Source organism: Asparagus officinalis, chromosome 6 (assembly GCF_001876935.1).
Source record: "Asparagus officinalis chromosome 6, Aspof.V1, whole genome shotgun sequence".
NCBI classification, from domain to species: domain Eukaryota; kingdom Viridiplantae; phylum Streptophyta; class Magnoliopsida; order Asparagales; family Asparagaceae; genus Asparagus; species Asparagus officinalis.
Genome location: NC_033799.1, coordinates 41,070,728 through 41,082,185, shown reverse-complemented (window position 1 = coordinate 41,082,185; position 11,458 = coordinate 41,070,728). Strand labels below are relative to the sequence as shown.

Below are 11,458 nucleotides of genomic sequence, written 5' to 3'. Positions count from 1 at the left end.
AAAAAAAAAAAAAAAGAAGGGCTCCAAACAGAACACCTCAACCCATTGGATTCCAGCACTTCTATTGAAGAACTTCACTAGCACCGAAAATTTCATGGAAGTCCCAACAATGACGTTACTCGATTCAAGCCTTATCTCATTTGTTGCAACCCACAACGATCGAGAGCTTGGTGGCTGCGAATTGCCCCAGAGAAACCCTCACCACTTCGACGAGGTGACTGTTTTGAATATGAATAATGACCTCACTTCTATTAGCCCCTTAAATCATAGCTATTGTGATATTAGTCCCTCAAATGTTCATATTTTTATGTTAGTCACTGGAATTGCATTAGCATATTGGTATATATAAATCTCTTTGTTAGTTTTACCATTTATAACCCTCAATCTTGGTTAGGTTAAGACTAACTATAGATGGTTGATTACAAAAATAGTCCCGACATTTATCTCTCTTTCCCTCCTTCCCTCTCGCCCTTACAGCTATCACAAATCCATCCCTTTATCTCTCTTTCCCTCCTTCCCTCTCCCCTTATCCCTAGCATCAGAAATCACAAACCCAGTGCCTGTCATCAAAATGCAAACCAAAAAATTATTATTCATATTTCATTTTGATCACTAATTGTATATCATGTTATACACCTTGAACATATCCTCGCTGAAATACATCGAAAATTTAAAGAGCTTTATAGTCACCATCGTTAAAAGTACAAGTCCTCACAACATTAACCATATCCTTTTTTTTATTTTCTTGTTGAAACACATTGGAGACCTAATATTTTTTTTAACAGATCAACTGCCTTGTACATATTACCCGATAAGCATCGAAACCATTAATGTAGAACGAGCGCCTATTTATCATAAAATGGGTCCCACTTGTCGAGGCAAAGCATGAACTTTTGAAAGGATTGGTAAAAATAAGCAGCGCTAAAAGAAGAAAGATATTGCAAATTTCTTAGTTCTTCCTTGTGGATGACTATGCATGAAGAATGTGAGCTTGTTGTGCACTGGAGCTTAGAATGTTGGAGTTTTATCTAGAGTTGAGGAAGTAGGATTTTCCATTTCCATTAATGAAGATTTCGGCAAACGGAGAAGTTAGGCAATGGATGTGATGGATGCCGTTTGACAAGAAGTGAGGTGAAGCGGTTTTGGGTTTGGAGCTCTTATCAGGTTTAAGTTAAAGGATTTATCGGTTTTGGTTTTAGGACGAGGGTATAATGGTCCATTCAAGGAAAAAAAATGAACATAATGGAATGTTCCCCGACCATTATAACCCCCGACTAATTAGAGGGACAAATATCATCATATTAATGCAATTTGGGGAACTAATATGACGATTTGAGGGACTAATATCAAAATACTGATAGTTTAAGGGACTAATATCTAAAGAGCCCAAAAAATTTTGTTCTTAAAATTGCTCCATACATGCTCAATATTTTCTGTGCAATAAATGTGGCCATAATAGAATGATATTGCTCAATATTTTCTGTGCAATAAATGTGGCCATAATAGAATGATATTTTAAGACAATGCCCCTTGAGTATCAGAATTCATTCTCATGCAATAAATGTGGCCATAATAGAATGATATTTTAAGACAATGCCCCTTGAGTATCAGAATTCATTCTCAAATATGAGTCAGTAATCAGAATTTATTCTCTAACATTTTATATACACAAGAATCAATAAGTAGCAAATTTGATGTTCATCCTTGAGATCCAGTTCATCACAATAAAATACATATCTCCAAATGTCTAGAATCTTATTTATGATTTTTGTTAGCAGAACGCATGCTTGTTTTGATTGACTTTAGACAACATAAATGTTTGAATTAGGCTATACAAAATGTTATAGAAAGTAATAAAAGTTTTACAATTTCAGACATGATGCAGAAAGAACATATATCATGTGTATATCTTTGGTGTTCTTGTTCATGTATATACCAATTTCATTTGATGCTGTTGGAGTGTCAATGTTTTAATAGTTTAATTGCAAGTTGACCTCATGCACTATAGCTCAATTGCTGATGGACCTCCCCTCCCCCTAGTTCTGTCGTTGCATATTGGGCTGATAAATATAATATAGTATAAAGATATTCCATATGTGTATGTTACAGTTGTTCATGCTTGTGGATGACACAAGGCTTCTTATATTTCAAGATGTGATAATTATCTGCATCTTTGTAGGAATTTTCATCTCTCAGACTAGTAGAAAAAGCATCCCAGACATACATAACAACTCTACAAGCTTGAGCCTTGGAAGTTTAAAAAGTAAAGCCTTGAATACTATCGATTATAATCCTCTTATCTTCTATTTGTGATGATTAATGCTATCATAGTTGGGTATACAATTAAACTTTGCTAAATCCTAAGTGAATAGTATCACACTTGCAAGGATGACTATTCCTTTAATCTCAAGAGGACAAGATAGACTTTTGGACATTTTTTGATATATTTTTAGTTGTTAAGTAGATGAAACATATTAAAAGATTCTAGGAGAAATCTCCTCATATTTGACCTCTGGTGTTGATAATCTGAGAATACATTCACACATATCTCAGTCTTATCCAGCATCATTCTATAGTCTGAGATAAATTCTGTATTTTTTTTTCAAATTAGGGATTTTTTTTCTTTCGAAGATGATATATGAGATTGCATCAATTCATCAAGAATATATTTGGAATAGTTTCAAATTTTGCTCTTTAAGTTTTGGTTTTTCTCATTTTAGTTTCTCATGAATTGCTTACCATTTTCAGTTTTGAGAGGAGGACCAAATGGCCTCTCTCAAAAAAAGAGTGATTGACCACTGATGGCTATAAGAAAATGAGAAAACAAGCTCATTTCTTCTCTTTAAAGCGCAGAACAATAAACTTTTTTCTAGGCGGGTGATGAGTGGCTTTCTGGCATAGAGTCCCTGGACAAGCAAATGAGATACATTTTGAACTTCTATAATTTGATGTTACTAAATTAATAACTAATTAGACTAATTTGACCTTTGCTGATATTGAGTTGGGTTTGATCCTTGATTTGAGCTAATATGCAGCCCCAAAGCTAATTGCCTCAGGCTATTAGCATTAGAGCTTACTTGTTGATTGATAACATCTACAATATCCAACTATCTGCGCCTAGGATTTCAAAGAGAGTACAAAAAGGGGTTTCCCCCCTCCTTAAATTGTTGATTGATGAAATATAACTGGTAGTTATCCAATTATATGACATGTTTCTTTTTATGTTGTTTATATTGTGATGTGGGCTAATTGATGTTAAATAATGCATATTTCCTTTTTTTTTTTTTTTGATCTCCTATTCTCCTTTCTTCTTTCCAAAAGAAAGTCTCTGAGCATTTTACTATTAATCTCCCGAGAAACACTAAAAAATCTTCAAATCCACTCTATGCAAAGGATGTTCCCTTCTATAAGACCACTTGAAATTCACTTTGGAAAACGTATTCTGAATGACAAATAACATAATGTGTGGCCTTATAGAAGGAATCCCCGATGCAGTTGCTCTCCAAGTATTCTGAATGACAAATAACATAATGTGTGGCCTTATAGAAGGAATCCCCGATGCAGTTGCTCTCCAATGCCTCGCTCATGTTCCCCCTTCTGCTACCACACTCAGCTTCAGCTCGTCTCCCGATCATGTGAAGCAGCCCTCCACAGCCGTGAGCTCTTCGAGGCTTAATGCGAAGGTGGTGCAACTGAAGATCTCCTCTATGTTCTAGCTTTCGATCCTGAAAAAAGATATGGCAACTGTATGACCTTCTCAGAGATCATTGGCTCACTCTTTGATACGGGTGTATCTTCTCTTCGGAAAAACAATCCTCATGGGAGCTTGAGGATATGTGATTCTCATGATATCTTGAGAATAGAGGTGTGGTGGGAGCCAAAGAAGACGGCGAAAGAAGTCAACAGGAGCGAAACGCAAAAGAACAGGGTAAACTGGCAGATCTCTGGCCGGTCGAGAACAGGGTGGACTGGCAGATCTCTGGCCAGTCGACCGCAGTACACAAGCCGGTCGACCGGAAAACCTGCACGATGCAGGGTTTGAGAAAAACTCTCTGGCCGGTCGACCGGACCAAGTTTGGCGGTCGACCGGATCGCGATTTCTGGGTTTCCTGTTTCGTTTTGGATTCTGTTTTGACAGAGATTCCTGATTCTTTTGGACTTGTTTATTTACAAGATTGCCACCACGTTGTAAACCCTATAAATAGGGATTGTTGAGGGTTTCTAAGAAGGAGATTAGAGGCCAAGATGTAGTCCTAAAGGGTTTTAGGTCTAAGTGAAATCCTGATCAAAAGGATTAGGGTTCAGATTGTAATCAGATCTCAGAGAGAAGTGATCAAGAGAGATTCTAATCAAGAGAGATTAGGGTTTAGAGAGGATTGAGAGGTTGTTCTCGATTCTAGTGAGATTGTGAGGGAGAGATTGTAATCTTTTATTCTTCATAATCTAGAGAATGTATTTTCCTTCGCCCTAATTAAACTCTTGTGTTCTTTAGTTGTTTTCTTCTTTACCCACTCTTGATAATTCCGCGATCAAGAGTGCTCGCACGGCGACTCGTATCACTCTTCCCATAATGCCTTCAAACATTCGCCTTCTTGCTCGATTCGGCGTGGCCTCAGTTGGAGGAAAGCTCTTTGTACATGGTGGAGAAAGTGATAGAGTTGACCCCTCACCAGGGATTTTTGTGACAACCGAGGTGTGGTCATATGATCCTATAACTAGAGAGTGGGCCCGTAGGGAAAATATGCATGTGCCTCGTGCAATGTTTGCTTGTTGGGCGATTGATGGCAGGATTATTGTAGCTGGTGGGTTTACAAGCTTTTGTGGGTCAATATCAAACGCAGAGATTTATGATCCCGAGTCAGATACTTGGTCTCCTTTACCCGATCTTTGTCAAATTCACACTTCAGCTTGTTCTGGCATTGTGATTCAAGGAAAAATGCATGTAGTGCACAAGGGTTTATCGACCGTACAAATATTAAAGTACAAATATTAAAGGACCGTGCCAGTGGTTGGTTGTAGAGGACTATGGATGGCTTCAAGGCCTTATGACAGTGATTGATGGTGATCCTTATGTTTTAAATGGTGGGTGTATATTAAAACAGCAGAAGGAGAGATTGATGATGGATAAGGTTTTGTTGCTGAGATCAGAGTTTAAGAGAAGAATTGGGTTTGGGCCTGGCACAATGAATCAGTCGATCAAGCAGTTGCGAGATGTCGATGTGCTGCATTTTTGGTCGAGGCCTGGGTGGAGGCTGGTTGCGTCGATGACTTAGTGCTGTGGGAGTATTTTAGGGTGTGCATTGCTGAAGATTTAGGGCAACTGTTGATCATGTGATTGTTGGTCACTCTTCCGCTCTTTTGATTTCATATTGAACTGTGTAAAGAGCTTAAAGAGCAGGTGTTTTTTTTTACTGAGACATGAAGTCAGGATGGAGAGGAGACAAGGGAGGATTCTAAGATATGGTTTCTTTTAGTCAATTGATGTGAGTGTGTTTAGTCAGTTTATTCTTGCGTGTTAGTTTTGCTTGGCTTATGGAAATAGCAAAGGCAAGGTTATATGCTACCGTGGTGTTCCATCTTGTTAGTAACAGATAAATTGTTACTTCTTTAGAATGTGTACTTCAAAAAACAGAGGGGAGCAGAGGAAATGCTATAAAATATCTCTACAATTTTTTTTTTGTTTATGCTGGTAAGAAAGAAGTTGGACGTACTTGCATTTTCTTTACGAGTTCAAGTATTGTTTAATATGTTATAATTATATTGACATTTGTATAGCTATATTCCTGGTGAGAACTGAGAATGTTATATGATTATACTGACATTTGTATAGCTATATTCCTGGAGAGAACTGACGAAGCATAGATCGCTTCATGTCCCTTGGAAAAACAAATGAACCATAATGGACTTTGAGTTATTGGAGAGTTGGACCTTAATTGTTGTCATTCTTGATTATTTTTGAGTTGCTATACAGCTTATATGTCACATGAATTAGTTTTAGATATTGCATTTGATTTAGAGAAGAGAGGTTAATTCTATCACAGAATAAATAAATAAGTAAATAAATAAGAGATGTTAAGGGAGAGAATCAATTTTCTTAAAACACCCGTTTCAAATTCATATTCAAGTATTACCAAGTGTACCCAAACATTATATTTCATATGTCATTTAATGAAAATATTCAAACATGGAATTTATCGAATTATGGATTTCCAGCCCTTTGATTTAATCTACTACTCAAATCGAAATCTCATTACCCAGATGCAATCTTAGGGGCTGTTTGCTTCAATAGTGGGTAAGAATAGGATTAGGAATCCTTTTTTTTAATGGATTCCTATCCAATCCATAAAAAATTTTAAGATAAGTTCATGGATTCATGGAATTCTTTTTTTTACTTTCTATGTTTGTTTCATAACATGAAAAAATGGAATCCAACTTTATAGTAACCATCCAATTCCTATTTTTTAATTTGGTTTGGAATGAGAAAATTTTTGGGATAAATGGTGAGAACATCTTAGGTATTCTTACCACTTACTAGTGGATAAAATTTTAAGACAAGTTTTCTTGCTCGTTTGACAAAATTCAAAATCGAAAAAACATTGTAGTAACGGCTAGTTGCAATGGCTAATTGCAACGGCTAGTTCATGGATTCATGAAATTCTTTTTTTTACTTTCTATGTTTGTTTCATAACATGAAAAAATGAAATCCAACTTTATAGTAACCATCCAATTCCTATTTTTTAATTTGGCTTGGAATGAGAAAATTTTTGGGATAAATGGTGAGAATACCTTAGGTATTCTTACCACTTACTAGTGGAAAAAAGTTTAAGACAAGTTTTCTTGCCCGTTTGACAAAATTCAAAACCGAAAAAATACTGTAGTAACGGCTAGTTGCAATGGCTAATTGTGCCAATGTATCCCTTATTCTTACCACTTTTATAAATTCTCATAATTTGCAAGTTGCCTCCCCTCCATTAATATGATATGAAAAGAATGCCATAAAAATTTTGTAGTTTGGTGCGATTGCAATCTCTAAACACCAATGAAAGTGTGCAAAATGGTAAAAATAAGAGGATGTGTTATTGGGGGTGTGCAAAATACCCAAATAATGAATGCAATTTTTTTGAATGGGCTCATGAAGGAGGAGAAATAAGCAACCAAGGGAACCAATATGTCAAAGAAAATAGGTACGGAGATAAGTATTATTTGAAAACAAAGAGGATGAAGAAGGAATTGAAACTTATCGAAAAACAACTACTAGCTTGGAAAATGTCAGCAATTTTAGTAGTGATATTTTGTATTATTTTAATTATTATAAACCGCATGTCATGTATTTGTACTTGCAAAATCTATTGATATTGTAATGAAAACTTTTATTGGAATTGAGTACCAATTCTAGCTGATAATGTACGGCTCAGGAATATGTCATTTTGTCAAAATTGAATGCCTCACCTATAACTTACATGTTTGTTGTAGATTGCATTCTAATGATGGATTGCCTCACCAAGACATTGTCAATTCAATGTAGGATGCAATCTCATCACATAATGCCTCATCTGAACATAATAAACACTGTAAGTTAGATTGCATCTCAGTAACGCTAATCATCATTGCTAAATATCAACTATGGAGCATCACAAGCTCTAGCAATTATCAACCGAAGCCAACAAAATCGACAACAACATAACTGACAGCAAAAGAGACTAGACCAAAGGAGCTACACAAGCTCATGAATGAGATTCAAAATTGAAAGCAACATAGCCAAAGCAAAGAAGCTACACAAGCTCATGATCCATGTTCAAAACCAACAACAACATAGCCAAAGCAAAGGAGCTACGCAAAGCTCAGGGTCCGTATTCAAAACCGATAGCAACATAGCCAAACCAAAGTGGCTACACAAGCTCCTGAATGAGGTTCAAAACCGACAGCAACAAGGTGAAACCAAAGGAGCTACATAAGCTCCACCTGACATCAAACAAAACCGCACAAGTCGAGGCAACACAAGCTCCAAAATGTAATCAAAACCGACAACAAAAAAACCAAACCAAATGAGCAACACATTCTCCTGAATGAGATCATTCCAAACCGACAACAACATAGCCAAACCGACAGCAACAAAACCCCACTAGCTCTAAGATGTAATCAAAACCGACAGTTAAAATACCAAACGGAAGGAGTTACACAAGCTCCTAGTGCCAGCAACAAAATCAAAGCAAAAGAGCAACATAGCCAAACCAAAGTGGCTACACAAGCTCCTGAATGAGGTTCAAAACCGACAGCAACAAGGTGAAACCAAAGGAGCTACATAAGCTCCACCTGACATCAAACAAAACCGCACAAGTCGAGGCAACACAAGCTCCAAAATGTAATCAAAACCGACAACAAAAAAACCAAACCAAATGAGCAACACATTCTCCTGAATGAGATCATTCCAAACCGACAACAACATAGCCAAACCGACAGCAACAAAACCCCACTAGCTCTAAGATGTAATCAAAACCGACAGTTAAAATACCAAACGGAAGGAGTTACACAAGCTCCTAGTGCCAGCAACAAAATCAAAGCAAAAGAGGCAACACAAGCTCCACCTGACAGCAAAAAACCAAACAGAAGGAGCTACACAAGCTCTTGAATGCCAACAACAAAACCAAAGCAAAAGAGGCTACACAACCCCCACAAGCTCATGAAAGAATGCAACAAAACCCACCGTCTGAGGCAACACAAGCTTATGACTGAGCTTCATAACCGACAACAAAACAACCAAAGCAAAGGAGCAACACATGCTCCATCTGACAGCAAAAAACCAAATAGAAGGAGCTACACAAGCTCCTTAATGCCAGCAACAAAAGCAAATATGTAATGCATCGCAAACAAAAAGTACCAATTCATCAAGCTCATGACATAAACAATAGCTCCACCTCATTGGTCATTTCTATTCATACTTACCTGCATCAAAAATAAAAAGTACCAATTCATCAATTACATGACATCATAGTGTTTTCATAACAACAAGTATTTTAACATTTATAGTTTGCAAATAACAAAACGATATCTGCGCAACAACATACACTTGTGCACAAACGATCATTGAGCCTCGTCTTCAAAAAAAATCGAAGAACCGTGGGAGAAGAGGTGCGAAGAAGATTGGGAAGAGGCGAGGGAAGAATAGTGGGAGCAGCCAAAAAATGGATTTAGGGTTCTTCGTGAAGAGGCGGAATCCGAAAAAGAACGAGAAAGGGGAGAAAGTACGGGTTGTTAGCTTTTTGCCCCAATTCCTCCCAAATCAATAGGATTTGGGTTTCCATAGACACCCCATGCTTTTACCACTTTATAGATTTTGAAATCTATACATTTTTGTCAACCAAACTCAAGATTAGGATTCATATGAATCCTTTATTTATAATTTTACCCCTGTCAGGTCCAAGTCCTATTCCTTTTTCATAAAATGAATGAAATAAACAACCCCTTATGTCTCGTTTGGTACGTGGGAATGAGTGAGAATGAAATGCAATTACAACTCTTTATTCTTGCGTATCAAACACGATGTATTTTTAGATGCTAGAATTGCTATTCCCACTTCTTATTAATTCTCACTTTATGTGGGAATTTCCATTCCCAACCATTTAACAAGGAATTGACATTCTCACTTAAGTGAGAATAAAATAATCAAATAATTTTTGATTGCCCTCCTTAAAAGATACAAATAGATATAAATTCTCATATAAAATTTTATTTTTATAGAAATAATATCATTAGCTGCTCATACAAATATACAAATAGATGTAAAATATTAAAATACTATTCTTTGTTCGACTTTGCCCTAGTTCCATCGCGTCTGTAGTAGAAAAAAATCCCATCTTCAACTCGACGCAACTCGTATAAATAACCATTATTTCTTTTTAAAATATGCATGTGTGTTTAATCTTTACCTAATCTTTACACCAACTTTTTATCTTTTGGCGACTCGATTGCGTAATCTGTTGGCAATTAGGTTAGTAAATATTTTATATTGGGACGTATGATTTGAAGTTCCATTGAAGCATATACGCCTAATGTTTTTAGTAATTTTTTCAAGCACTCACAACATCAAGCACTCACAACAAGAAATAATGTCTTTAATTGATGAGATTGAAACTTTATGTTTTAATTAGAGGTTGACATATTTTCTATTCCTTCAAACTTTCTAGTTTAACATGTTTTCTATTCCTAATCAATTTTTTGAAAGTTAAAAGTGCATTTGAAATTTTATAGAAATTTTATATACAGACTAAAAGTTAACATATTTTTCCAATCCTTCGAATTTTAGTGTTTTCTTCCAATCTCTCTCTTCATGCATGCACATGGAATTTAGTCGTAAATCATGTAGCATGCATGCATATGGAATTCAGTCTATTGTATACGTTTGTGCACAGTGATGCTAGTAGCACTAGCTGCTTGTACAAGTAATAGACATGTAGCATTAGAAGTTAGAAATATAGAATTATAATTATTTATAATTAAAAATAATTTATATAAAAATTATTTTCAATTAGTAAGCCAAAAGTCCGAAATTGTTTCTTAGGTGGTGTACCAAAATATAACTATCAACTAAAAAAATTATTTCTATAAGAAAAAACTATCATGTCTATAAAACTTATTTTTCTAAACAATGAATTATTTAGTTATTTTTAAAATATTTTTATGTTTTGTAAATTCTGTGTTTTTGTAAGAGCATTATTAGAAAACTAAATTTTATTCTCACTTGAACAAATTATACCAAACATGGGAATGAGAATAAAATTGTCATTCATGTTTCATTCTCTAAATGCGCCAAAACATGAGAATGAGAATGTGCATTCTATTCTCACATCTATTCCATTCCATTCCTACCTTCTTTCCATTCTCACTTGACTCCATTCCCGCATACCAAACAATGCGTTAGTGAATTTCATCAAAATAGCTGGTGTGTAGTACAAAAACGAAATGTTAATTTTAATCACTCATGAATTGATTGATGTTGTGTTACTTTTGGTGTTGTTTTGCTCGAAAACACTACATCTAATTGACACATTACTTCCAATCAACAAAAGAAAATTATTTACTACCTCATTTTTAAATTAAATTTTATGCAAACAACATAGTAAGCATTAGAATTGTGAATAAGGATCAAAGATCATAGGTTAATCCTTTCTGGATTAAAGATATATTAATTCTAACACAAATTAAGAGTAATAAAAATACTGCGAATCTTAATCATTAACTATGTTCTTTAGAGCTACCTTCAATTAAGAAATGTCACCTCAATTTAATTAAAATTTAGACTAGAATTGCAATTTTAACATAAAGAAATGTAAAAGATGCATAAATTGAACTAAAATGCAAGAAAGGAGTCAAACTAATGAACTTTATTGATTCAAAATATAGGAATGAAAAGAAATACAGCAGGGCTCTCGAGACAATCCCTGAGAGTCCTAAATAAACT

The 11,458-nt window shown here is 35.4% G+C and overlaps 1 pseudogene; it reads left to right on the top strand.

Moving 5' to 3' along the window:
- LOC109845622 lies at positions 3,531 to 5,716 on the top strand (annotated as a pseudogene).